Below are 5,000 nucleotides of genomic sequence, written 5' to 3'. Positions count from 1 at the left end.
TAGAAAAGATGAGATTTATTCCCTCCTGGAAACGGCGCTTCCATTGTGGCTTCGGAGAGGGTTCAAGATTTCTTTTTTTTCTTTTTTGCGTTACTTTCTTCAGTCCTTCCTCTTTGAAAGTCTCGCTTCCACCTTTTCTTTGGTCTAATTAGCCATTATGTCCATGTATCTCTTCGTCGTTCTTATCGGCTTATCTCCCTTTATCTCGTTTTTATTGTTGATCTATTTGTGTGTGTATTGTTATTATCTCAAGCCAGCGCCTTTTGGTCATTGTTAACTACTGCTGTTTCTCTTTCGTTTGCTTTTCTCTCTTTTCTCATTTTCTCCAACATTCCTCCTCCTCCCCATCCCCCCATCCCCCCACCCCTTCACCTCATATCCCTTTCCCCATTCACCATCCTTCTCTCCCCCTCCCCTCCCTGCTCCCTTACTCCCTAACTTTTCTTCCCCGCCCCTCACTAACCCTTTGCTCCTCCTTCCTCCCCTCCCCTAGTCCCTTCCCTCCTTCCCCGCCTTCACCTACCCCTTCCCCGTCCACCCTCCTTTCCTTCCCTTCCACCCTTCCTTCCCTCCTCCCTTTCCTTTCCCTTCTCCCTTCCTCCCTCCCTTTCCTTTCCCTTTTCCCCCTTCCTTCCCTCCTCCCCCTCCCTTCCCCTTTCCCTTCCCTCCCCCCTCCCTTTCCCTTCCTCCCTCCCTTTCCTTTCCCTTTTCCCCTGCCCTCCTCCCTCCTCCCTCCCTCCCTTTCCCTTCCCAGCCCCTCCCAACCCCTCCCCCTGCCACCCCCTTCCCCTCGTCTGGGAAATGTTTCACACGTACCCCTTCTTCCCCTCTCGAGTTTCTCCTCCGCCGCGAGGGTCGCTGGCTCCTCTCGCTCCCCCCGGGGCCGCGATCCGAGGGGACGCCGTGGGAACCGAGGGGGAGGCCACGGGACGTTCCCCTCTATGGCAACCGGCGTGAGAGGCGGAATTAGCTTGGCAAAAGTGGAGGCGGTTTGTGCAATGACCCGGGGATTCTTTTAATTCTGTGATCCTTTCCCCTCTCCCCCGGCCCTCCCACCTCCCCTCTCCCTGCCCCTCTTTACCCCTATCTCTACCTTCCTTCCCCCCTTCTTCCTTTCCTTCCCCCAATTACCCCCTCTCATCCGCTCTCCATCCATCTCCTCGGCGTAGTCTCCACCATCCCCCCTTTCCTTCTCCCCCTCCCTCTCCCCCTCCCCTCCTCTCCCGTCCTACGCGCTTAGCGGTGCGTGTGATGCCTCTTCTTCAGTTCACTGTTGTTGTTGTTGTTGCTATTGTTGTTGTTGCTATTATTATTGTTGTTGTTGTTGCTATTATTATTGTTGTTGTTGTTGCTATTATTATTGTTGTTGTTGTTTGCGGTGCTATCATTATCATTATTGTTATAAAGTATCGTGATTATCAATATTTTGTTGCTTTTACAGTTGCTGCTCTTGTTCTCATAATTAGCCCTTGCTTCTCATTATGGCGTTTTGTCCTCGAGCGAAACAACCTCAAGTTCTCACACGGACTCGAGTCCGATAACGACGCACAACTCTTTACGTAATTTTATCCAGGCTTCTCTCTGGCTCCCTTCGCGTGACGTCACCGAAGGCTTGTTGCGTTCTCACTTTCTCTGCCTCATTCCATATGGTCTGCTCGCGTGTCATACAATACGTCATGTTTGTAATTAAAAAAGTACGGGCGTCGCAGGAGGCAGCCAGACGGGCGAGGGCGTCGCCGGCTCACTTTCTCTCTCGCTGGCGAACAGAAGTGTATGCTGTAGGTGCTCGTGTGGCCGTAAGGGTGTAGGTGTATGCACAAGTGTACGAATACAAGCAGGCATTCCGACTTGTATATCCCAAAGCTTAAAGTCACTTACGTTGGGATACACAGTGTCATTTGGAAAAATAGTGTACAAAAAATAAATTTCAAATTATGTATATATGAACACGTGCATGTGCACATATATGCATACACGTATGCCTTCCTCGTTAATTAACCTTCCCAGGTGATGCGACCAAGGAAGAAGAGCAGGTGCCCCCTCTCTGCTTCCTCTTCGTCCCCTCCTTCTTTTCTCCTCTTCGTCCCCCTCCTTTTCTCCTCTCCTTCCCTTCTTCGTCTCCTTGCTTCATCTCATCATCCCATTCTTCCTCTATTTTTTTCTCCTCCTCCTCCACCACCACCACCACCGCCTCCTCCTCATACTCTTCTTCTTCTTCCTCCTACTCCTCCATCACCACCACATCCTCCTCCTCCTCCTATTCCTCTTCCTCCTCCTCCTCGTATTCCTCTTTCTCCTCCTCCTCCTGTTCCTCTTCCTCCTCCTCCTCCTCCTATTCCTCTTCCTCTTCCTTCTCCTCCTCCACCACCACCACCTCCTCCATCTCCTTCTCCTCCTCCTCCACCACCACCGCTTCCTCCTTCTCCTCGCCCCCTCCATGCTCCACTTTCTTCCTCTATCTCTCCACCTTCTTCAAATCCTTCACCTTTTTCTTCTCCGCCTCCGATTCGTCATCTTCTCCCCCTCCCTCCCTCCCTTCCTTACTTCCTCCTCCGCACTTTTAATGAAAGAAAATATGAATTGTTAGAGAGAGAGAACAGACGGGAAAGAGGGGAAGAACAGGATAAAGAAGAGAAGAGAATAAGATTGAGTTCGCCGAGATAAGAATTGGAATCACAAGTAAGGAAAGAGAAAACCAAGGCGTGTTGGTTAACCACTAAAGAGGCGAAAATGGACGGAAACGAACGAATAGTTATTGAGATCGTGAATAAAATTTCCAAACGATATTTCTCAAGGAAATCGGCGATGTCTTGAGCCTTCGACTGAGGCGACTCGCTCCCAAAAGCCAAAGGTTCCCGAAGGATCTGCACTTAAGCGCTGCCGGCAGTTCCTTGGTCGCTCCCACGTACATGCGCGCACACGTGGTGGCACAGAACGGCAGGTTTACATGCACGCACACAAGCCACTGCCCTTGTATATGCACATGGATACGATTAATGTGGATACATACACGTGTGCGCTCATAAGGTAATACACCTCGGAATGTGGCGCTGGCAGGATATACACTAATGCTTGGTCTTAAGCAAATGCACTTGCATAAGCATGTGAACACGACAGACTTGGAACCATTTACGCAAGCAGCGCAATTGCACATACCATCTCTGTTGCTTATCCGCATGCATTATACCTCACAACAAACAAACAAACAAATAAGGTAAATGAGCGCAGAGGAAAATAGACCGAAGAGCGCATGAAGTCGCACTCGCAGCCTCGTTCGGATCCCGCGCACAGTCGCAAAAAGCGCCTCTTCTCCCTCTCCTTCCCTCCCTCCCTCCCTCCCTCCCTCCCTCCCTCCCTCCCTCCCTCCCTCTCTCCTCTCTCCTCTCTCCCTCTCTCTCTCTCTCTCTCTCTCTCTCTCTCTCTCTCTCTCTCTCTCTCTCTCTCTCTCTCTCTCTCTCTCTCTCTCTCTCTCTTTCCCTCCTTCCCTCCCTCCCTCCCTCCCTCCCTCCCTCCCTCCCTCCTTCCTTCCCTCCCTCCCTCCCTCCCTCCTTCGCAAGCACGGACTTTTGCACAACGAGGCGACAGCGATAAGCAAACCTGACCTGAGTTGGCGTGAGCGACCCCCTCTGGCCGGGCGACCTCCGGGTGTGTGTGGGCGGCCAGGTCACCGGGGGGAGGAGGGGGGGATAGAGGAGGGACGTTGGTAGGGAAGGGAAGGAGGGAAGGAAGAGGGGAAAGAAGGGAGGGTGGAAGGGGAGATAAGGAGAGAAAGGAGGAACAAAGGAAAGGAAGGAAAGAAGGAAGGGAAGCGATGAAGGGGATGGAAGGAGAGGAAGAAAAAAAGTGAGAAAGAGAGGGATAAGGGAAGGAAAGAAAAGGGAAGTGGAGCGAGGGAAGAGATGAAAAGAAGGAATGAAGATGAAAATCAAAGCAAAAGACAATAAACAGCAAATGTAGTAAACAAAATGTTGTCATTTCTCTTTTTCACAATGCAAGATTTTGGCAACAGCTCTTGCATTTCTTCATGTTTGTCCTCTTGTCTGTCTCGGAGTTTATTTGTTATTGCTCTTTTAATGGCTCTCCTCGAGCTGAATTGGGCTTCTCCACGCGTGCTTACGAATGGGAGATACCGAAAGAAATGTGGACGAAATGGAAGAAGAAGGAGAAGGAGGAGACCGCAGGAAATAAGGAGGATGAGGAGAAGGCGAAGCGAACAGAACGCACTCCATTAATCCCCCGAAATATACTTCGTTTTTCGGATTCTCTCTCTTTGTAAACGTTTATTTTCGTTATACCTTATATTATATATTTTTAAACTTGAGCCTCACGATGCGTTGCAGATCAGTGACCTTTGACCTGACTGTTGCTCCACGAGGCCGCCTTTTGCAAGCGACCCAGTCCCCCCCTCCCCCCCCTCCCCCTCTTACCAATATGTTAATTAGTCTCTCGTGTTTATTGCCTTTTACTTCGCTCTTGATTTTCTCTTATTGTGCCTTTGTGGGTTTATGGGCTTGGGATTTCGAGAGCCGCCGATTCCAAAGTTTCATGAATCGCTTATTTTTATGTTAAATATGGTAGTTAATCTTATACTAATTAACATAATTAATTTAATAATTAAAATAATTTAAAAAGGTAGTTAATCTTATAATAATTAACATAATTGATAAATGAAGGAAAATATCGAGTAAATATTGCTTGTAAACGACTCAATATACTGAAGGAAAGTTAATTCAATTCCCATACTGCAAACTCATTTGCATACCACGAAGGCCTATTCTTGTGAAACTCATCTCCTCTGTGACCCAGCCTGATCGCCCTTAGTGACGGAGGGCATAAGGGCGATGGGAATAGAAGGGCTTTTGTGGAAGAAATGCTCAGTAATAATGATGATAATAATAATGGTCATGATAATGATAATAATAATAATTATAATAATAATAATAATAATGATAATAATAATAATAGAAATAATGATGATAATAATATGATGACGATAATGA

At 48.4% G+C, this 5,000-nt stretch overlaps 2 protein-coding genes across 3 annotated transcripts in view; one reads left to right on the top strand and one right to left on the bottom strand.

The window, feature by feature from the left end:
* LOC113816244 (Kv channel-interacting protein 4) overlaps positions 1-5,000 on the bottom strand; it is a 521,919-nt gene that overhangs the window by 326,643 nt on the left and 190,276 nt on the right. The window lies entirely within an intron of this gene.
* Positions 1-5,000, top strand: part of LOC113817675 (uncharacterized) — a gene marked incomplete in the record, with an annotated part of 105,160 nt that overhangs the window by 72,185 nt on the left and 27,975 nt on the right.

Source organism: Penaeus vannamei, chromosome 15, assembly GCF_042767895.1.
Source record: "Penaeus vannamei isolate JL-2024 chromosome 15, ASM4276789v1, whole genome shotgun sequence".
NCBI lineage: Eukaryota > Metazoa > Arthropoda > Malacostraca > Decapoda > Penaeidae > Penaeus > Penaeus vannamei.
Note: the sequence above shows the minus strand (reverse complement) of the source record. Positions and strands in the feature narration are given on the sequence as shown.